This window comes from Orcinus orca, chromosome 2 (genome assembly GCF_937001465.1).
Source record: "Orcinus orca chromosome 2, mOrcOrc1.1, whole genome shotgun sequence".
NCBI classification, from domain to species: Eukaryota; Metazoa; Chordata; class Mammalia; order Artiodactyla; family Delphinidae; genus Orcinus; species Orcinus orca.
Window position 1 is genome coordinate 58,050,010 of NC_064560.1, and position 23,738 is coordinate 58,073,747.

Here is a 23,738-nt window from a genome sequence, read left to right on the forward strand (position 1 = left end):
GTCGTTAGGCCTCTTGCACTCCTGATTTCATCCGGCCGTCACCGGACAGTGTGGGTGCTGCCACACCTCTCTAGCTGTTGTGGGGCTCAGGGCAGAGGGGCTTAGCATTGGAGGCAAGCATTGTATGTGAGTTCAGAGCCAGACTCTACCACCTGCAAGCTTCATGGCCTTGGGTGAAAGCCACCAAACGCCCAGAACTACAGATGAAGAGAACTGATGATAGCACCTTCATGGCACCGTGCAGGTTGCTGTGAGATTGAGAGATAAGGTATGTCTCCTCCCACCCCCCCCCATCATCATCGCCATGGTTCATCCTGGGTCATCCTGCTGTCTGCCAAGTACCTTCTAGTGTTGGCCAGCAGCCAGCCCCCCAGTGGTTCTTGGCCATTGTTCACAGGTAGATGGGATGCCAACCTCCCCTGGAGCGAGCACCTCTGGTCTGGCCTGATTGGGTGTGATTTATGACCCAAGCCTGCAGGGCAAAGTGGCAGTGATTGCGGGGGTGGGGGGGGGGACGGGGGACACGGCGGAGGAGGCAAATATGGGCCTAATCCCCTTGGAAAATGAGGTCAGAGGCCCTGTAATGCCCCCATGAAAATGCCTGGAGGCATTCACCATGTGGGACATTAGCAATCAGATGATGTACTTTGGATTTCTGATCTGTCAACTGAAGGGAATGAATTAGGCCTGGATCTGCCTCCCCCAGATCTTTAAAATCAGGCATTCTTATTTTAGAATAAAGAGAACCTACATAATCACACTGTTAGACTATAAGCCCCACGAGGGCAAAACCCAAATCTTGCTCATTCTTATACCCTTAGCTTGGAGCACCATAGGTGCATAGCGGTCCCTCAGTGATTATTTGAGAAATAAATTATCCCCTTCCCTATCTCTGTCCTGGAATAGAACCGGGTCAGCATGTATGTATGTAACCAGTGGGAATGGGGACCACTCAACTGACATATTTCTTATGCAAAACTCGATTCAAATATTCATTTTATGAAAACTTATAAATTTGCCCATAAATTTTGCTTTGTGCCAAAGAAGTAGCAAGTTTGAAACTGTAATAAAATCTTAATATTTTCAAAAACATTTTGGCTATACTCTCACTTGTTTTTTTTTGATCTGAGGAATTCTGATATGTTGTAAAAGAGGGTAAAAATTAGCTTCTTTTTCAAGATAAAAATGCATACAAACAGAGCTCTAGTATCGAAAGCATGGTTAATATTTTATAGAAGATTTGTATCATTTTGATTTCTTTCCAGTCTTGAGTGAAACATTTTTTTGACTAGCTTTGCAATTCTGAGGTCAAAACTCTCCTTTTCCAAATTGCATTGACTTGACGGGAACTCACAAACCGTGGTAAATTGTCAACAGGGAGTCAAATGTATTAGAAGTAGTAACGTAGGAACATTCCAGGACTGAGGAAAGAGATTGCCCATTGGTGTCTTGGATGGAATTTTAGAGAGACGGGGACTGTTTGAGGTCCAGTGGGCTTAGAGAGAAGAGAGAACCCAGCCAGATAAGCCGGTTTGGAACAGGGGACCACTGGCATGACGGGGTGATAAAAACTGGAACAAGAGAGAATCAAGGTAAGTGCCTAGGAGCAGACATATGGAGCTTACACATCAGCCTCGCTCAGAGGGGTGGAATACATTTCTTAGGCTCAGAACAAAGGAAAGGAAGATGAATCCAGCTGAGGTTCTAGAAGCATTGCCTGAGTTAGGGGAACCCCTAACTGTTTCCGATCCTCCACTCTTCATCTCCCATCCTTTGTGGGGGTTTTTTTGTGTTTTTTTTTTTGCGGTACGCAGGCCTCTCACTGCTGTGGCCTCTTCCGTTGCGGAGCACAGGCTCCGGATGCGCAGGCTCAGCGGCCATGGCTCACGGGCCCAGCCGCTCCGTGCCATGTGGGACCTTCCCGGACCGGGGCACGAACCGTGTCCCCTGTATCGGCAGGCGGACTCTCAACCACTGCGCCACCGGGGAAGCCCTCCCATCCTTTGTTTGAGCATCTTAATCCCAGTGTCCGCCGGTGGGTCCTGAGGTCCTATGCCCCACATAGCACATGGGATCCACTTGTTCTGGTGGCCTGGCCTGCTCTGCCCTCCCTGAATTTCCGTTGGCTGGATGGGGATAGAGATCACCCCCACCAGGCTCCTTACTGTGTATAATAAATGCATCGAGTTGTTACAGTGTGCAGTTTCTGCAATGACCAAACAGTTGCATTTCAGAACGAAAACCCGGGTCCACATCTGCCCCTGTTTGAAACATCCTTGGCATGCAGCTTGCATGAAGTCTGTGTGTTTCCAAAGTGATCTAAAATAAGAGACACATAGTATTTTATATCCTGCCGAAGACAAGCCATGACCCCAAGGGGAGAAATGCAGGACACCAAGGTAGAGAATGTGGATTGACGTGTGGGTTTAAGGGGAAGAAACTTGCCAGTTTCTTACTTCAGAGCCCATGTTATTACGGGCTTGTGTGGCCTGCAAAAAGAACTCCAAACACTGGGTTATAAGAATATCAGAACAGATTACTGTGAAGTGTATGGAATGGAATGTGGCAAACTGGGTATTTTTAAAAATTATTTATTGATTTATTTATTGGCTGCGTTGGGTCTTCATTGCTGCGTGTGGGCTTTCTCTAGTTGTGGAGAGCAGGGGCTGCTCTTCGTTGCAGTGTGTGGGCTTCTCAGAGCGCAGGCTCAGTAGTTGTGGCGCACGGGCTTAGTTGCTCCGCGGCATGTGGGATCCTCCAGGACCAGGGCTCGAACCCGTGTCCCCTGCATTGGCAGGCGGGTTCTTAACCACTGCACCACCAGGGAAGTCCCGAGCTGGGTATGTTTGAATTAGTAATGTTACGGTACACAGTGTTCGTAGTGGCCAAAGGTAGGCTTCCTGTTTACGATAAATAAGGACATGGCGTTTGCCTCTGTGTTTACATGCTACGTAGTATTTTGATTAAAATGGAATGTTGACGTTACCTCAAGGCCGTATTTTAGGCTGACTTGAGAAAGGAAATGAAGACTCCGTGTGGGTAAGATCTGAGTCACACAGACGCTGTCTGCTATTTGGAGGCTACGGAGGCTGGATCCGGCACCTACAATCCCAAATCCTCTGTCCTTGACAGACAAGGGGGTGATATTTCAGAAGGCAGCCGACCTGTCTGACAACAGCCCTTGAGTGTTCAAATATAGAATTGGAATTCTGTCCCGGTGTTATTCAAATGAAAGGTGCAGCTAAAAAGAGAGGGGTCTCTCTCCATCACCACCTCCCGAACTGGCGTCCTCTCGTGATGTTCCCGAGGGAGGCCTTTCATGTCCAGAAGAGAAGGATGGCAGTACTGTTGGGCTGTGCTAAGCAGTGGTTTTTCTTTGTTTTGCTTAAAAAAAAAAAAAAAAAAATCCAGGCAAGGTGGAAAGATAAAATGGAAAGGATAACAAGGTCTTTGTGCCTAGTTTTTGTGCTCAAGTAGAATCGAGCTGTCACTGGATCCCAGCTTCGTGATAGCCACTGAGCTTCCCTGAAGCTTCCCTGAAGCTGGATCTTGAGTAGAATATTCTACCAGATTTGTAGAAGAACACAGTGTTAGTGACATGCATATCTTTAGAATCTTTTTTCATGGTACTGATAGATTTTAATGCCTTTGGATTCTAGAGAGTTGACAATTTAAAAAAAGCAAACTATATTTACTCTTTATTTTTATTTTTGTAGTAAAATCTCTCTCTCTCTTTCGTTTTTTTTTTTTTTTTGGCTGTACCACACGGCTTCCGGGATCTTAGTTCCCCAACCAGGGATCGAACCTGGGCTCCAGAAGTGAAGGCGCCAAGTCCTAACCACTGGACCGCCAGGCAATTCCCTAAGAATCTCATTTTGAATTCAGGAGAGCTAGTACTCTGTAATAAGGAAATAATTAGTAGAAGTCAGATTTAAGAGGATTGTTCACTTTTTTCCCCTCTTTTTGTGACCACCTATATATAACATAAAATTGATTCTTTGAACCACTTTTAAGTGGACAGTTCTGTGGCATTGGGTCCATTCACATTGCTGTGAAACTATCACCACCATCTGTCTCCAGAACTTTTCATTGTCCCAGATGAAAACTATGTACCCATTACACAGAATGTTCACTTTTTAAAACAGTATTTATATCAGACACGCTTAGGTTGGTGCTCCGGACGTGCTAATTCCAAATTGTTTTACCTTTGAGTTACAAGGGGGTGATAACTGACATGATCGAGCAGCTACACACGACACCAGCCTTGATAGGTAGGAGCCTCCTTGGACGCACGAGACAACCGAAACCCAGAGCGTGATTCTGACAGTTCCGCCTGATTCTGAAGCTGCGCTGCGCCCGCTCCACTAAGTGGCGCTTTTGCCAGCTTGGTTGTAATTCGTGGGATTCATAATTCTTCCGCCAGTTCGTCCATATTCTGGAGCCATAATGTCCTCACAGCAGCTGTCTTGGTAATTACAGTTCTGAGTTAAGTTTTAACCTCTCTCAAAGCTTGAGTTTCCTTATCTTAAAGGGACCCATCCGTGTGATCTCCAAGGGCCTTTCCAGCCACCTGTCCTGTGGTTTGAGTTATTTCCATAATCGATGCTGTGACCTTTTCCCGCTTTTAAGAAGGATGACAGGGGAGAAAATGGAAGGTTCTGGAAGCCGAGTGAAGAGTAGGCAACACAAGGAAAAAAGACAGGCACAAAGAAGGGATTAGACTGAAGAGAAAAGGGAACTGAAGATGTCGTCAAGGAGGGGCAGAGGACTGCACTGGGTCTGCCCAAGGCAGATGTTTATTTAACAGACTTCCATTTTGAGTGTACACAAAACATTTAAGGGAGCAAACAGTGCCAAGCCCTAGCTGACGAGCGAGAGCGAACCAGCATTCTGGTTTCAGATTAGGTGTCGTCGTGGGTCATGTTCAATTCCCAATCGTGCCACGTCTGGATGTGGACACAGGAAAGCAGCCCAGAAGGGGGAGGAGAGGGGAGTCCGTGGAGTTTCACTAATTACCTCATTTAATTGCCACCACAGGCCTGAGGCAACTTACACCCCTTTCCGGCCCAGGGAACAAGACTGCACAGAGGTCGGATCACCAGAGCCGGGCTCCAGACCTTGAGTCGTCTGATTTCAAAGCCTACTCTTCTAACCCGCTGTGCAAATCTCCACCCTCCATCCCCGCCCCCAGACAGCCACACTGTCGTGACTACACACTCGGAGTTGCTCACCAAAGACTCATGTTAGCCCAGTGTCAAGAGAGAACAATGTAAGCTCCGCCCAGATCAGAACACTGGGAGCCCCCTGGCCAGACGCGACCAAGTGCCGGGTCTCCAACAACGAACGGTAGCTTCAGGACTCAGCTCGCTTGCTCCCTCTCTCGGCTTTGCTTTCCTGTTTGTAGTGATTCTTGAGGAGGTTCTTTCTGTGTGGTGACAAAGGTGATCTCCCCCAGGCTTGGCAGAAGAGGGCATAGACATCCTGGAGGGACTCCCATTGACCCGTCTTGGTTCCAACGCTGCTTCTCCCAGAAGCAGTCACTCTGGCCAGGGGGTCTGGAACGGGCTTGTGTTCATACCTGCAGCTCCAGTAGGACATTCTTGGATGGTCACCTAATGGGGACAGAGAGCATTTTTGACCTGCTGTATCTTTTCAGAACATCTCTACTGGACATCTCAGCAGTTGTAGCGTCGGAACTAAAGGGATTTTGTCAAATTCCATTCGCAAGTCAGTGTGAGCCGGAGCAGACACACCTACCGTCTAGTGTCTTGTGTGCTGCAGCTGTTGTGAGAATGCACCTTACAGTGAGATAAAATAATTAGGAATTGATTCTTGGGTTTCTAGTTCTAAGAAATGACTTTCAGCCTTGGCCCTCAAGTGGAAAATTAAATTAGATTTTTAAAAAATGTTTTTCCCTGTCCCAGAGATTTCATGAGCTCTGTCCCTTAATCTCGGCTGTGTTTCTTGGGTGTGAAATAGGGAGATCCTTGAAGGCTTTACTTTGGTCAAGGGTCTGTTTTTAATCTGTATTTGGTATGGACGGAAGTGACATTTATTAAATGGCTTTTTTTATCAGATGCCTGTGCCCGATGATTTACATAAGCCGGCTCGTGTAATCCTCTCAAAAACTGTAGGGTAGGTGGTATTCTAACCATTTCACAGGTATTTATGCAGCGGTAGGGGGTAAGGTAGCATTTTTTAGCTTTTCCAACATGTTAGATAATTACAGAATGCCAAAAGAGCCCCAGTTATCATTAGAACAATTTCATGCACAAGTATACTCAAACAAGTTCAAGCAAATTATTCTATTTTCATTGTAACAGAGCTAAAGAGAGTTGATTTTGTATTCTTTTTTTTTTTTTTTCGGTACACGGGCCTCTCACTGCTGTGGCCCTCTCCCGTTGCGGAGCACAGGCTCCGGACCACAGGCTCAGTGGCCATGGCTCACGGACCCAGCCGCTCTGCGGCACGTGGGATCTTCCCGGACCGGGGCATGAACCCGTGTCCCCTGCATCGGCAGGCGGACTCCCAACCACTGCGCCACCAGGGAAGCCCTGATTTTGTATTCTTTAGGACTGTAACTTTTCCTCTGAAAAGTAGTTTTTTAAAAAATTAAATCATGCCAAGTCTTGTTTATTTTTGCTTTGACACAGAGAAAGAGTATTGTAGAGGAGAGAATGGTCTTGAATGTCATAAAGAATGACGTTGTTTTGAAGGTACGTTTAGACCTGGCACAGAAAGCCCTTCCCTGCACCACCATTTGGAAGGAAACTTCTCAAACCTAGGATAGAATGAAACACCGTACCCGAGGGTGGCTGCTGTTTTACAAAAATTAGTTAATGCATGTCTTGATATGTTTTGAACTACATGAGCACCTATAGGAAAGGCTCCACTGACTGAGCACGCATCGCCACACCATGCCTCCTGGAGAGTTCTGTTTTGCTGGAATGACCTTTTTCTGTGCGTTGTGTCATTGTCATCACAGTCCGTTGAAGAAAAGGGCACAGTATCTTTTCGTTTACAGATGTAAGTTTTGATGTGTCTGATCTGTCCATCTCCATGGGACCTGGGCCGCTTGGTCCCCCAGAACCTCTGCCTGCAGCCGTAGGTACGCCTGCAGCTGCTGGCCTGGACAGATATTCCCAGACTCCTCCTTCCAGCTGCTCGCCTTCCTGGCAGGAGGCACAATGAGGGGCACTCAGGGGATCGTCTGTCTATCTAGCATAGACCCCAGTACAATTCAGGAAGATTTTTTTCTTTTTTTTTTTTAAAATAAATTTATTTATTTTTGGCTGCATTGGGTCTTCGTTGCCGTGTGCAGGCTTCCTCTAGTTGGGGCGAGCAGGGGCTACTCTTCGTTGTGGTGCGCGGGCTTCTCATTGCGGTGGCTTCTCTTGTTGCGGAGCACAGGCTCTAGGCACGCGGGCTTCAGTAGTTGTGGCTCACGGGCTCTAGAGCGCAGCAGCCTCAGTAGTTGTGGCGCACGGGCTCAGTAGTTGTGCCTCACGGGCTCAGTAGTTGTGGCTCAGGGGCTCTAGAGCGCAGCAGGCTCAGTAGTTGTGGCGCACGGGCTTAGTTGCTCTGCGGCATGTGGGATCTTCCCCGGACCAGGGATTGAACCGTGTCCCCTGCATTGGCAGGCGGACTCCCAACCACTGCGCCACCAGGGAAGTCCCAGGAAGATTTTTCTTATAAGGAACCCGGAGAGTCTGACTCGCATTTGCCTTCCTAGGATGCTCCACAGTTACCTGGAACTCAGTGTCTTCCCAAGCTGAACGTTATGTTCTAACAAAACGAAATTCCAACCACCCATGATATCCCTCTCAACTTCTCTCTCTGTGCCCATTTTCCAACCTTCAACCGCAGAATTATCTTCAAGTCTCTCCCTTCCCCGCCACGACTTGCTACACCTGATGCGAGCCACTCAGAGCATGTCTTGTCCAGACGTTCTCTTCCTTCCTGCGGCACAACTTGTCACGTCTCCAGCCTCTCAGGGCCCCTGTGCACATTTCCCAGATGCTTCCAGAGTACGCGCCACCTCCTTTGGATGGCCCTCTGCTTCCCAAGGTGAACCTCTCGCCCCAGCCAGGCCAGCCTGCCGTCCATGTTTGCAGCATGCTCTTCCTCCCCTTCAGCTCTTGCCTTTCCTCTCTGGATGTTTTCAGATATTCCCTCCCTTGTGACTGGCTTCAAGCTCGACTTCTGTGCTTCCTGATTTCCTGGCCCCCAGTTTGGACCGTTCCCTTCGCTGTGCTTTGATGAGCTTACTGACCATAATATTCATGTTGCCTAAACTTACGCTTGGTTTTAGTGTTATTGCTTGGTCTGAATCTCATTTCCTTCTTCATTTCCTCAAAGATGAAGTAACCCAGGGGCTCATATTTATCCCCATTACATTCACTGATGCTTCAGGTGAAGGAGGCTACTTTTTTTTTTTTATTAATTTTTATTGGAGTTTAGCTGCTTTGCAGTGTTGCGTTAGTTTCTACTGTACAGCAAAATGAATCAGCTATACGTATATCCCCTCTTTTTTAGATTTCCTTCCCATTTAGGTCACCACAGAGCATTGAGTAGAGTTCCCTGAGCTATACAGTAGGTTCTCATTAGTTATCTGTTTTATACATGGTATCAATAGTGTATATATGTCAATCCCAGTCTCCCAGTTCCTTCCACCCGCCCTTCCCCCTTGGTATCCATAAGTTTGTTCTCTCCATCTGTGACTCTATTTCCGCTTTGCAGATAAGTTCATCTCTACCATTTTTCTAGATTCCACATATAAGTGATATTATGTGATACTTGTTTTTCTCTTTCTGATTTAACTTCACTCTGTATGACAATCTATCCAACCCTTTCTTTTCTCTCCAAGTAAATCTTCCGCTCCTGCGATTAGACTCCCCACTGCCTCATCACAGCCCCTGAGCCCCTGTCTGGACTGTCCTCACTCCTCCCCACAACCTAGAAAACCCTGGGGCCCTTCAGGTCCATTCAAGTCCTACCGCCTGTGATTAGACTCGCACGCTCTGCAAATGGCACTATTTCGTTGAAGGAGGCTACTTTTAATGTTGCACTGGTGCATTTTATTTTATAAGCAGTGTTGAGAGAATACTTGAGCATGCTCAGATTTTTGGAACTTGCACAGTTATATCATTATCTTGCTTTTAAATGTCCTTTTTAACTAAGTTCCCTCGGTCGGAAAAAAGGAAGCAAATCAACTGACATCACTAACCTTTAAAACTTTTAATTGTCTCAAACAGTGCTAATGCAGCAGGTACTCACTCTAAAATATGTTTCTGGGAATTCCCTGGTGGTCCAGTGGTTAAGACTCCACGCTTCCACTGCAGGGGGCTCAAGTTCGATCCCTGGTCAGGGAACTAAGATCCCACGTGCCTCACGTTGTGGCCAAAAAAATAAAATGTGTTTCCTTTGCTTTTGCCACTGGAGTTAACGACCAATAGAAATCTGTTTGTGAAACATCAGTATAACATTTTAAAAAGTCTAAACCTACAAAGATGTGTTTTTCAAAAGGAAAAATAGGCATGTTCCAGGGGATTGATACTTTTTTATCTTCCTCATGATTAAAATATAAATCACACATTTGTTAAGCTTTGGCTACAGAAAGTAAAAGATGGATTTCCCAGTTCTGTGCCTGAAGGCTAGAGTTCCACAGGCTGTCTGTGTTTTCATCCGGCCGTGTTTACCCACCTGCTTCCCTCCCAGCCAGTCCTTTTACTCTGAGGCTTTGCTCTGAAGTTTATTAGGTTTCCCAGTATCCTCAAACCTCATCCTTCAATTAACTTTCACGTTACCTTGTGTATTTATCTTCGTTCTCTGTCTAAAGATATTTCCACTAGGAGTTCTAGCTCTGAAATATTTAAAATATAGACTTCAAAGTCAGTGGAACCGTGCCAAGCATGCTCATCTGAAGATAAATGGAAATGCTCTTGACACAGGGCAAAGTCAAGGCCCATTAACTTAAACAGGATGCAGTGTGTCTTAGGGAGGCTCAGCTTGGCCGTGTTTGTCGACAGAAGAGCAAGCCTTACGTTCAAACAAAAACAAACAGGTTTTACCTTATGAGTGGAGGGAGCGTTCCCGCTGGACACTGTCCCCCGGGCGCTCCCGGCCTTCTCCGTGGGCACCTCCTACCTCAGCTCCTGCTCTTGCAGCTGATGCTGCTGTACCTTGGGTACGGGCTGTGGAGGCTCCTGGGGACGTGTCCTGTATGCTGAGTGGGAACCAAAACCTAAATTTGTGTTGTCAGCCTGAGCTCAGCATAGCTGGTGACTGCAGGAAGATGCTAGACATTTGGAAGAGGCAGGGAGCAAACATTGTGGGTTTCCAAGGGGGTAGCTATATACCCGGCATTGCCTGTTATGGAAAGTAATCATTCAGGGTCGTGGCTTTCCCCTAGCAAAATTTGGGAGACTTCAGTTCCTTGTGTCGTGTTTTAAGTAAATCTTACGTAATGCCTAAAACAACATGAGTGCTTACTAAATATTACTGTCATCCTTCAGGGACTGACTCATTTTTGCTAGTTTGCAGTGAAGAGGTCGTTTCTGCTCCTGTCCAGATCCCCAAGAAGATGATGAACTTGGAGTGGATTGTCTATCCGTTGGAATGATAACTATATCTGAGATCTAGTTTTAATTTGTTCAGAAACAGCCTTTGGCCAGGATCACATTCCATTCAAAGCAAGATATGCCTCCAGTGTACCGATCCCTGAGCCTGGGTATTGTTCTAGTTTTTTTTTTTTTTTTTTTAAACGACCATTTTTAGAGTCTTTATTGAATTTGTTAGAACATTGCTTCTGTTTTATGTTTTGGTTTTTTGGGCCACAAGGCTTGTGGGATCTTAGCTCCCCAATCAGGGATCAAACCCACACCCCCTGCATTGGAAGGCGAAGTCTTAACCACTGGACCGCCAGGGAAGTCCCCTGGGTATTGTTAATGTTCCCAAAGAGATAAACAGTTTTACTTACTTTGGGGAGCTCAGAATCTCACTGACAACATAGAACATGCCACAAAACGGTTCATCACATACAACCTCGTGTTGACCTGGTGCACAAGTGAATGGCTCAGGAAAGAAAACCCCACAGGTAGACTGGGGTGGTTGGGAAAAGTGTCTGAAGGCGGTAGGACTTGAATGGACCTGAAGGGCCCCAGGGTTTTCTAGGTTGTGGGGAGGAGTGAGGACAGTCCAGACAGGGGCTCAGGGGCTGTGATGAGGCAGTGGGGAGTCTAATTGCAGGAGCGGAAGATTTACTTGGAGAGAAAAGAAAGGGTTGGAATAGTAAGATGGGGCCACGTTGTGGAGGCTACTCTAAGGACATGGGTTTTTATCCCAGGGATGGTGAATTGCCGAAGGGTTTGATGAGCAAAGTAACACAACAAAAGTTTTTTGGAAGATCTACCTGATGGGAAGTTACAGGATGGATTGGCATGGGGAGTGACATGCGTGTGGCAGCTTGTATAGATAGAACCGGGGAGAAAGCAGGTCTGGGAGAGCAGAGGAGAAGTCAGAAATGGGACTTGATTAGGCCTGGAGATTCCCAGGTTCTGCCCTGGGAAGAAGGGAGAGGCCAGGATGGAAGCTGCTAAGTGCAAGCAGTTAGCAAGAGTCAGAGTGAGCGGTGGGTGGAAACGAGGTCAGTGGTCAGGAGCTAGGATACCCACCCCCTCACCAGCCATATAAAATAATACACAGGAACCAAAAGGATAGGACAGGACAGGTGAGTAGCTTGAGCAGTCAGGGACCCACTGGAGCAGGGTACGCACCATGGGGATGGACAGTCAGTGGTGGTGCGGATTCCAGGAAGACCTCTGAGGAACAGACCCTGGGTACCAGTGGGGATGTTCATCATGGGGCAATGCTCATTCTTACACGGAACCGACAGGCAGCTCCTGATCGACTGACCACAAGATGCCACCACAGAGCAACAGAAATGGTGTCAGAAACGTGATCCTCTGGAAACCGTCTCCAAGATAGAAGTGACAGGGCTTAGTGACAAAGTCTATGTGAGAGGCAAAGACTGAAGTTCATTCTAACTCTTAAGCCTGTGAGGTAGAGGGTAGAGAGATAGGTAGAAATGAAAGATTTGGGGAGAGACTAGGAAGAGTTCGGTCTGGGAGGTGTTGAGTGTGCAGTGCTGGGATGCTCAGGGAGAAATATCAACAGAAAGGAGAGGGGCCGGGGGCTGGAGCAGAGGCGAGATATCGGGAGTGAATCAACACATTGTAGAATCCCTCGCCACCCATGTATTCCGTTAACACGTATTTATTGCACGATTACTATAGAACAGACGCTGTGCTATGCTAGGGTCTGGCACTGGGAGAGTTCCACAAGGGACTACATAGGAAAAGATTCCAGAGGAGGGTGAGGACTGACCTTTGAGGGATGGCCAGGTAAGTGTGGGAGAAGAGAGAGGAGTGAGCAAAGGAAACAGAAGAGCGAGAAGAAGAATGTGGCCAGTGTGATACTGGGGCAGCCACTAGGCGAAGAGCATTTAAAGAATGGCATGGTCGTCTATAGCTAAAGTTGACTGAGCACTGCTCCCTGACGCAGAAACACTTCATCCTTCACACCATCCCTTGAAAGGCAGCAGAGCCTTCGCTGACCACCAAACCCACCACCCACCTGGGAGCCCTCTCTAATCCTGACCCCCAGGGTCCCACATAACAACTCACGTGGCGTGCCTTAGTTACTGCGCTGCATTTTGAGTTTTCCAGTATGTGTTTATCAGAACCCACCCTGACTTTTGCCCCCTTCACTCTGGGTCATCCAAGTATTTCTACGAATTTACAGGTGAGCTGTTGCTTGAGTTTTCTCTTTACTAAAGTCTTTTCCTCTGTGGGCGTTTTCTTCCTCCTTTTTAAACTGCTGGTGCCACATACGTGTTCTGCAGATTTTTTTCTTTAATTTTTATTGGAGTGTAGTTGCTTTACAATGTTGTGTTAGTTTCTGCTGTACAGCAAAATGAATCAGCTCTACATATATATATATATATATATATATATATATATATATATATATATATATATCCCCTCTTTTTTTTAATTTCCTTCCCATTTAGGTCACCACAGAGCATTGAGTAGAGTTCCCTGTGCTATGTATATAGTAGGTTCTCATTAGTTATCTGTTTTATACATAGTATCAATAGTGTATATAAATCAATCCTCATCTCCCAATTCATCCCCCCCCTTCCCCCCTTGGAGTCCATACATTTGCTCTCTGTGCCTGTCTCTATTTTTGCTTGGAAATAATTTCATCTGCACCATTTTTCTAGATTCCACGTATGAGCAATATTATACGATATTTGTTTTTCTCTTTCTGACTTACTTTACTCTTGTGACAGTCTCTAGGTCCATCCACGCCTCTGCAGATGACACCTTTGGGCTCTACCAGCTCCCTGTCTGACTTCTGAAACCCTGCTGCCCAGTCTGTGCCTAGGTTTGCTTTTGTTTCTTTTGTTTTCTGGTCCTACCTGTCCCACACATGCAGACTTCCTGATTCCGCTGCCTAACTAACCCCTTGATACCATGTCCAACAGCTTTCACCCCCTCCACCTCCTCAGACCTGTAGCTCATCCTGACCTCAGTACTTAGCTCTGGGACTCTTCCCTGCTGGTCTTCCCTATGCAGCACCATATGCTATGTCTCGAGCTCCTTAGAGAGAAAAAATGTTAGTTCCAAGACCTAATGGGTTCTGAGCCCTCTCAGGCTCATCTGTAGACTCTGATGAGAAGCATCATGAATTCCATCTTCTAGGCTGTACAGTAAGCCCCCTACATACACACGAGTTCAGTTCTGAGAGCGCGTTCGTAAGTCCAATTTGTTCATAAGTCCAACAGAGTTAGCCTAGGTCCCCAACTAACACAGTCGGCTCTATAGTACCGTACTGGAATAGGTTTATGATACTTTTCACGCAAATAATACATAAAAGACAAACAAAAAATAAACCTTTTTAATCTTACAGTACAGTACCTTGAAAAGTACAGTAGTACCAGCTACATCACCGTTGCTTTTACGCTTGACTCTGGACATCCTGGGCTTGAAATAAAGAAACTGTACTACTGGAATCTGTACAGTACCCTACAGTAAAGTACACAGAAGCACAGCCACTTGGAAAGGATGCACGCATGTGACAATATACACCAGACACGTGAACTAACGTATGTGATTGGTTCGCATCTTTGAAAGCTCGCAACTTGAGGGTTCGTATGTAGGGGACTTAAGGTACTTGGTGCTCTGGCCGTTTGGGTAGAGCCGTGGTCTCCGTGGTGGGAAGAGGATCCATCCACCGCCTGCCCCACCCCCACCACTTCTCCTCTGGCAGTTCTTCTCACCTAAGTCTGGGGGCTGGGGATTGATAAAAGCAGGATGGTCAGGAGGTCCAGGATTCTGGGGCTTGTAACACTGGGAATTGAAGACCAGATGGACTGTGCTTGGGTATGGGACTTACAGAATCAGAATTCTAGCCTGGGAGAAATTTGAGGGATTAGAGCTTATGATCGAGTCAAAGAAGGGCTAAGGAACGGTACTCAAGAGGAGACTCTTAGAGACGGAGACCTTTGTTTTGTACGATATTGATGTTTAAGATGCTGTGAAACTAGGGCCTCTTCATTGGCAGCCTTGGAATTCTGATCATTAGTATCAGGACCGCCAGACCCAATTATAGCTCTTGTATAGATACATGTCTCAGCCGTTCCATGTAGCCACATGCCAAGGGTCAGATCTGAGTGTCGGGACCTGCCGTGGGTCCCCAGGGCCGGCTGTGGCAGTCCTAGACGTACCCCAGCAGGAGATGATGATGCACTAACTTGAGACTCTGCTATAAGATGAATGCATTGACTCTCACTGGCTAAGAATGGCTTTTCCCTAGAGATCCATGTGCAGACAACACCTACTTACATATTTAAGTCAGGCCTGCAGATTGCATGAGGAGGTCCAGGGAGAGTCTGCTAAGAACGTGTGTCTGTCTGACATGCAAATATAGCTGTAGTTGACTCATAGCAAATGAAGGCCTTTGTCAACATGGCTTTTACCCTGGCCTGACCTTGAATCTCTTGCCTCATCTGCTGTGACATCCTGTGTCCTAATGACTCAGAATTAGACCTGGCTTCTGCTTGTCTCCCCATACTTTTGTATACATTCCTTGCCTCCCCAACTGGACTATAAGCTCCTTCTGCACCCCCAGAGGTTCCATGCCTAGTCCAAAAGAGGTGCTCAGTAACTACTTTTTTGAATGCATTATTTAAAAAAAATAGGTGACATCTTCCAGGTGTAGAAACGAACCCACAGTTTGCATAATCAGCAAGCTAATCGGTCACTGCCAGAAGTAAGTTTAGATCTTTAGCTGAATTTGTCATGTCACCGTCCACTCCTTTTCATAATTTGTCTTCATCCTGACTTTGGTTACTGGATTGGCAACAGAGGGGAATATAGTTTTTAGAATTCTACCTGACGACTGAGTTACTGAGAAGGTTTTGAGGGGAGAAAATAACGAATTTGGTTTTAGACACGTTGAGTTTGGAATTTATCCATCACAGATAACAGTATTAAATTCATAGCCTCCCCACTCACTTGACCTTGGACAAGTTACTTAACTTTTACTATCAAGTTCCTCAGATATAAAACGGGGACAAGAATATCCCCCTCCCAGGATCACAGGAAGATGGAATGAGGCGTGAGGTCAGGGCCAGCACTGAGAACCAAGGCGGGCACAAGGGACGTTGTATTTGATCCACCTCCCTTCCCTTCAGGCAGGGGGGCATTCTGCTCTGTCTCAGGACAAAGGCCAGGGCTGGAAGTAAATATTTGAGAATCGCCAGCAGAGAGTTAATAGTTGAGGCCTGGAATTCAGTGAAATCATTTGGAGACAACATGTAAGAGCGCAATAGGAAGGGGACTTCCCTAGCGGTCCAGTGGTTAAGACTCAGCGCTTCCACTGCAGGGGGCACGGGTTCGATCCCTGGTCGGGGAACTAAGATCCCGCATGCTGTGTGGTGCGGCCACATAAAATTTAAAATAAAACAGAAGCAAAAAAAAAAAAAAAGAATGCAGTAGGAAGTCTACAGCAGGAGGAGTGGAGTCAGGGAAGGGGCCAAGCCCGCTGGTGGTGGGGACAGGGGAGGAACTAAGAGCGGCTCAATGTCTCAGAGGCCCAGGAATGGAGTTGAAGAAGAAAGGCATCATTCTTAGCGTGAACTGCCGAGGAGAAGTCAAATTGGATGAGGGGGCTTCCCTGGTGGCGCAGTGGTTGAGAGTCCGCCTGCCGATGCAGGGGACACGGGTTCGTGCCCCGGTCCGGGAAGATCCCACATGCCGCGGAACGGCTGGGCCCGTGAGCCATGGCTGCTGAGCCTGAGTGTCCGGAGCCTGTGCTCTGCAATGGGAGAGGCCACAACAGTGAGAAGCCCACGTACCGCAAAAAAAAAAAAAAAAATTGGATGAGGAGGGGGAAAAAGCGGTTGGACCCGGCATTTCTGATAGCAGCTTTCGGGACATTGTGGGAGGAGAGGGTGGGTTTCAGGGGCCTTTGTTAGGGTTGAGGATGCAGTAGGGAAGCAGAGGTAAGAGATGGGGCCATCACTTAAAGGATGAAGCACCCGTGAAGACAGGCCCTTTCTTAGATTCAGGGACTTGGAGATGTGTGTTGCGTTGGGAATAAGACTGGAATTCGGCGTGGGTGGGGATGAAATTCTCAAAGTCCTGGGAGGGTGGGAATCCAGCACTCAGGTGGAAGGTTAGCCCTGGGATGGAAAAGCAGTGCCTCTTCCAGACACGCAAGGGAGCAGGGGGAAACAGCAGAGGAAGGAGAGCTGGTAGGCGTAGGACGGGAGGGACGGCGTCCTTGTCTCCCGATTGAAGTCACCCACCCAGCGACTGGTGTGTTTGTAGCTGAGCAATGCAGAAGTTTACTTGTAAAAGCCTGCCTTGGGGATTGGATGCATTGAAGAAAACATTGTTTGTAGGCCGATGCTGCCGTTCCTCCCGTCCCTGTATCTTGCCCACAAAGGTGGTACGAGCGAGAAGAAATCACTTTTAATGTTTTGCTATCGTCGTACCCGAAAATAGCAAATTCTAAGTAAAAATGCAGAAAATCCTGCCTGTCTGTGTGTCATGTCTGCCTGCTACAAAACTGTCCTGTTCCAGGTTGGGAGGGTTTAACATCTGTTTTACTTTAGGATAAAGGTTTTGGACTTTGGGATTGTTGATGTTTTTGAAGAAAATACTTTGCACTTAAATCCTGCTCTTTTGTGAAAAGCTGTGGTCTTTAAATGCCCTGTATTTCACACAGACTTAGTAATAGATTCCCTTTACCATCTCTCTTTTTATCCTTTATCTTTTAATTGAATTTGAGAGGTAAAAGGTCTATAGGATCTGGTCTGACCCTTTTTACTCAGTATCAAACAATGGTTAGTTTGAGGAATCCACAAACCCGCTGGAATTTCTACGTATGGAAGATTTCTAAGTAAGGGGAATTTACATTTTTAAAAAGTCCCAAGAAATTCAGATACTTCTCATTTTGGAACCGTTGGTATAGAGGTCATCAGTCTTCTGGCTTTTTTTTTGTCAAAAACAACACCCTAGTGGTACCATGAAAAGGACCCTCCACTTCAACATCCTCATCTGCAGGCGGCGGGTGTTGGAACAGAGGCCTCTTAGAATTTTCCCGAAAATCTTCCATACCTTCAAAGAATTAGCCCCCATCCCCACCTCCCAGGCATCTCATGTGTTGTCAGACAGTATAATAAACAGTCTAATAAACAGGGAAAAACAGTGGAAAAGTCCTCAATGTAATACTGACGAATCTGAACACTTCACTAGCATGTTACAGTTTTCAAAGCCTTTTCAAATACAGACACTGTAAAGAAAGCTTGCTGACTCCATGCAAAAAGGTCCGGCAATACCGTTTCCTTTATTTATTTATTTTAACAAATCACTACCTAATAATTACCCGAATTAGAAATGAAAATTTGAAAGAAGAAACATTACCATTATTATCATTTTAATATATTACTTTCAAGTCTCTTTTCCATATATAGATTTCGTTGGAAGGAACATAGTTGTGACCCTGTTTTTTGTAGGCTGCTTTTTATGGAACATTTCAACATGAGTTTTCCCCACATTAGCTCTTGAGACATAACTTTTAATGGCCTCATGTTTCCTTAGGAGATTTGTTTTTAGCACAAAATCTATCATGAGTTGTAACAGTTTTGAGGAGGGTTGTCTCCATATCTGAAATATCTGGCGAACTTTTTAAAAATATTTTTTGTTGCGAAATATAACAGATAGAAGTAGCCAGATAGAAATGTTCATAAGATGTACATATCTGGCTTAATGAACTGTAAAAGGAACACTCGTGACAAGACACAGACTATAGGGACTTCCCTGGCGGTCCAGTGGTTAAGACACCATGCTTCCACTGCAGGGGGTGAGGGTTCGAGCCCTGGTCAGGGAACTAGGATCCGGCATGCCGAGTGGCATAGCCAAAAAAAAAAAAAAAAAAAAAAAGACATAGACTATAACCAGCGATCCATAAGCCCCCCCAAAAATGACATGCTTCTTCCCAGCCATTACCCGTTCCCCTCCCCCATCCTTAACCGCTATCCTGGTTTTTAGGGCTTCACTTCCTTGCTTTTCTTTCAGTTAAGTATCCCTAGACAGTAAAGTTTAATTTGGGTGGGTTTAAGTTTTTTGCACATGGTGTTGTATAGCATGTGTTCTCTTGTGTCTGCCCCTTCCGATTAACAGCAAGCCTTTAAGATTCATCAGCGTTGCCCTGTGATATTCTGTGGCACGACTTCACCCCCATCCACTTATCCGCCCTGCTGTTGACCCCCCTTAGGGTTGTCTCCAACCGCTCACAAATGGTCTTGAAGACATTTTTAATCTGTGGTGAATATACCTGGGAGTAGAATTGCTAGGTCACTGGGTACGTGTTATTATGTCTTCACCTTTACTTTCTGTAAAGGGCTTCTATCAACAACCCCATCAGGAGTGAATGAAAGTTCCTGTGGTCACGTTTTTGTCAACACTTGATATTGTCAACTTTTAAATTTTTGTTAGTATCACATTGTGGTTTTCATTGGTGAAATTTCATTTCATTTTTACTAATGAAGTTGAGTTTCCCTCCCTCCCTCCCTTTCTTCCCTCCCTGCCATTTAGATTTCTTCTTTTATGAAATGCCCATTTTGTAAAATGCTGCTTTTCTGTATTTGGTCATTTTTTTCCCCACTGATGTGTTCTTTATATTTTGTAGATGTGAGCCCTTTGTTGGTTATATGTGTGGCAAATATCTTTTCCCACTTGCCTTTTTACTTTCTTACTGATGTCTTCTGATGACCGGATGTTCTTTGTTTTAATGTCATGCCAGTTGTCATATTTTCCCCTATGTAATGGCTACTGTTTTACGTGATGAAGTTTTCCAGTGAAAATGTTGAGTTGCAAAGTGTTTGTTGTCATTAAGGCTACGAATGTCTGTGTGTCCAAGGTGGAATTTGTTGAGATTGGTATTGGGTGTGTCAGGCTTCTCCATAAGGCGTTTCAAGATCATGATCTCAGAGGATGGACAGATTCAGGGCCCTCAAGAGAAAAGGCTGTTCCAGTAACCACACACCCACCTCTGCTCCTTGAGCCTGTGCCCATTTCTCCTTTATTTATTCAGTGTGGCCCCCAAGGTCCATGGAGCAGGATATAAAACACAGTATCAAGATACTGAGAAAAAAACCCGTCAGAATGGCCATCATCAAAAAATCTACAAACAGGGGCTTCCCTGGTGGCGCAGTGGTTGAGAGTCCGCCTGCTGATGCAGGGGACGCGGGTTCGTGCCCCAGTCCGGGAAGATCCCACATGCCGCGGGGCAGCTGGGCCCGTGAGCCCTGGCCGCTGAGCCTGCGCGTCCGGAGCCTGTGCTCCGCAACGGGAGAGGCCACGACAGTGAGAGGCCCGCGTACTGCAAAAAAAAAAAAAAAAAATCTACAAACAATCAATGCTGGAGAAGGTGTGAAGAAAAGGGAACCCTCTTACACTGTTGGTGGGAATGTAAACTAATATAGCCACTATGGAGAACAGTATGGAGGTTCCTTAAAAAACTAAAAATAGAACTACCATATGACCCAGCAATCCACTACTTGGCATATACCTTGAGAAAACCATAATTCAAAAAGAGTCATGTACCACAGTGTTCATTGCAGCACTATTTACAATAGCCAGGACATGGAAGCAACCTAAGTGTCCATTGACAGATGAATGGATAAAGAAGATGTGGCACGTATGTACAATGGAATATTACTCAGCCATAAAAAAAACGAAATTGAGTTATTTGTAGTGAGATGGATGGACCTAGAGTCTGTCATACAGAGTGAAGTAAGTCAGAAAGAGAAAAACAAATACCATATGCTAACACATATATATGGAATCTAAAAAAAAAAAGGTTCTGAAGAACCTAGAGGCAGGACAGGAATAAAGATGCAGACATAGGGAATGAATTTGAGGCCACAGGGAGGGGGAAGGGTAGGCTGGGACAAAGTGAGAGAGTGGCATGGACATATATACTCTACCAAATGTAAAATACATAGCTAGTGGGAAGCAGCCACATAGCACAGGGAGATCAGCTCGGTGCTTTGTGACCACCTAGAGGGGTGGGATAGGGAGGGTGGGAGGGAGACGCAAGAGGGAGGGGATATGGGGATATATGTATGCACATAGCTGATTCACTATGTTATACAGCAATTATACTCCAATAAAGATGTTAAAAAAAAAAAGATGCTGAGAAAATAGGTTCGACCATAACGATAATACTCATTACTGGGATAGGTTATCCTATGTGATTTTCATCATTCCGCAAATTTGATCAAAGAAGGTAAGGGCGAGTCTGATGCCATTTCAATACGGAAGTTTTCTGCTTTATTTTTGATTTTTAGTATTAATCATCTCTTAATCCTCTGTCCTTCAATAACTACATTCAGTTTTCATTTTCCTCTTCCTCTTCCTTTTTTGGTTTATGATCTATTTGTTTATCATTAATAGCAAAATATCCTGCCACGGGACGGCCACTGTGGAAAGAGCCTACACTTCACATGTGAGGTTTGGAGGTGCTCTTACCTTCAGGTGCCTTGTGACCCCCACACCCCACCGCATGCAGCATCCCATGGCCCTCGTGCTTTGGGATGTCATAGACTACTTTTGATGCAGATTGTGGGGGGAGAAGGAGACCCCTAATCTTATTTTATTTTATTTTATTTGCGGTACGCGGGCCTCTCACTGCTGTGGCCTCTCCCGTTGCGGAGCACAGGCTCCGGACGCGCAGGCTCAGCAGCCATGGCTCACGGGCCCAGCCGCTCCGCGGCATGTGGGATATTCCCAGACCGGGGCACGAACCCGCGTCCCCTGCATCGGCAGGCAGACTCTCAACCACTGCGCCACCAGGGAAGCCCAACCGGTTTTTAATAACCTGTTCTTCCAACTGAAATGAAGCCCAGGCAAGAACGTGAGACAAAACGTGCATCTTGGGACCCCCCTCCACAGGCACAGTTGTATTAGATGGTGTCAAAGTTCAAAGGGCTGGGGCCACACAGAAACTTCCCTGTAGAAAGAGAGGGTGCATCCTCGTTCTGAGCAGGTGATTTCCTACCTGCGTCTGGGGAGGAGAGAGCATCTCTTTTTTGTTGGTTGGTTTGTCTTCGATTTTTACATTCCTGTTTCCCCTTCCCTGTAGGATTCTTAATAGTCCCTTACCTATCTCCCTGCTCCCTTTTTATGCTCTGTCATGCCCTGCGTGCTGCAGGAAGATGAATCTTCACGAAGCACAACCTTGTTCCTGTCCCCTTGACCTGAACGTCTCCAGTGGCCCCTCACCTCCTCCAGGACAAGCTCTACCTCCTTATCTTCCCCCTGATGGCCTGCCCAGCCTCGCCTCAGCCCTCCAGCCCCCCAAGCTGCTCCCTGGACTCCACCCCGGCCCTGTGTGACTTCATACTGCTTACCGACGGTCCTTTTTATCCCCACGTGTTCAGCTCCTGTCCGCCCCTCTCGGCACAGCCCAGATGTCGCCTCTCTATAAAGCACAGAACAGCACTTACCAGCCAGAAATAGCCATTCCCTCCCCAGATTCCTTCCTAAGGGCCCCCATTTTCCTGTGAAGTTTGAGGGAGCCTGAGGGGGAGGCAGCTCAGTGAAATCCTGCCACCCGCCTCAGCTCTAGACTGACAGTTCTTTTCACTGAAGGCTGTTATCAGAAAGCATGTCCTAGGGATAAACCATAATGGAAAAGTATATTTAAAAAAAAGAATGTATAGGACTTCCCTGGTGGTGCAGTGGTTGAGAATCTGCCTGCCAATGCAGGGGACACGGGTTCGAGCCCTGGTCTGGGAAGATCCCACATGCTGCGGAGCAACTAAGCCCATGCGCCACAACTACTTGAGCCTGTGCTCTAGAGCCCGTGAGCCACAACTCCTGAAGCCCGTGCACCTAGAGCCCGTGCTCCACAGCAAGAGAAGCCGCTGCAATGAGAAGGACGTGCGTTGCAAGGAAGAGTAGCTCCCACTCGCCGCAACTAGAGAAAGCCCCAGCACAGCAACGAAGACCCAGTGCAGCCAAAAATAAACAAATAAATAAATATTTTTTTAAAATTAAAAAAATGTATATGTGTATAACTGAGTCACTTTGCTGTATAGTAGACGTTGGCACATTATAAATCAACTACTTCAATTAAAAATAATAATGTAATAATAATAAAAAACTACATTACCCAGAAAAAAAAAAAAAGAAAAGAAAGCACGTCCTACTGCCCTGTAAACTACAGTGGGTATTTATGCAAAGAAGTTGGAATCGTTGGGTTATAGCCTTCAACTTCACCAGATAATATCACATTATCTTCCCAAGGGCTCATACCAATTTATATTCCTGCAGCAATGTCACAGACTTCCACTTTTCCATGTCCTTGCTATATCCCTTGACATTGTCTGACTTTTTAGTTTTTGCCTTTCTTTTAGGTGTAAAAAAATAAATTGTGGATTTAATTTGCATGTTCACATACTAACGAGGTTGAGCATCACATCTTTTTTTTTTAAGTTTTTAAAATTTTTTTATTTATCATTATTTATTTTTGGCTGCGTTGGGTCCTTATTGCTGCCCACGGGCTTTCTCCAGTCGCGGCGAACGGGGGCTACTCTTTGTTGAGGTGCGTGGGCTTCTCACTGCGGTGGCCTCTCCTATTGCGGAGCACGGGCTCCACGTGCGTGGGCCTCACCAGTTGTGGCACGGCGGGCTTGGTAGTTGTGGCTCGTGGGCTCCAGAGCGCAGGCTCAGCAGTTGTGGCACATGGGCCCAGCTGCTCCGCAGTATGCGGGATCTTCCCGGACCAGGGCCCAAACCTGTGTCCCCCGCATTGGCAGGCGGATTCTTAACCACTGTGCCACCAGGGAAGCCCGAGCATCACATCTTTTTACGTGTTTATTAGGCATCATGTTTTCTTTTCTGCAATATGTCTTCATTTCTTTGGTCTGTCTTTTTCTTCTTTATTTCTACGTACTCTTAATATATTCTTGATATCCTTTGTAGGTTCATAGGTAGCGTACCTGTTTTCCTGGGATTCGTCTGTTTTGTTCCTCCATCACATCTGGGGTGCTCGTCCTTCTGCTTGGGCCAGGGTAGCTCACCATCACGTCTCCTCCCCACCAACGGGAAGGGGAGGGCGTGGAGCCTTCCGTTTAAAGTTATGGCCTGCAGGTTGTCCAT

General features: G+C 46.3%; 1 protein-coding gene and 1 long non-coding RNA gene across 2 annotated transcripts in view; one reads left to right on the forward strand and one right to left on the reverse strand.

Annotated features, from left to right (window-relative positions):
- Nucleotides 1-23,738, forward strand: part of ABHD17C (abhydrolase domain containing 17C, depalmitoylase) — a 56,915-nt gene that overhangs the window by 26,932 nt on the left and 6,245 nt on the right. The window lies entirely within an intron of this gene.
- LOC125963128 (uncharacterized) lies at nt 7,250-8,024 on the reverse strand. Its single transcript, XR_007474931.1, has 2 exons — nt 7,911-8,024; nt 7,250-7,872 (listed from the first exon to the last, which is right to left on the reverse strand). It is a non-coding gene; the product is annotated as an uncharacterized LOC125963128 (long non-coding RNA).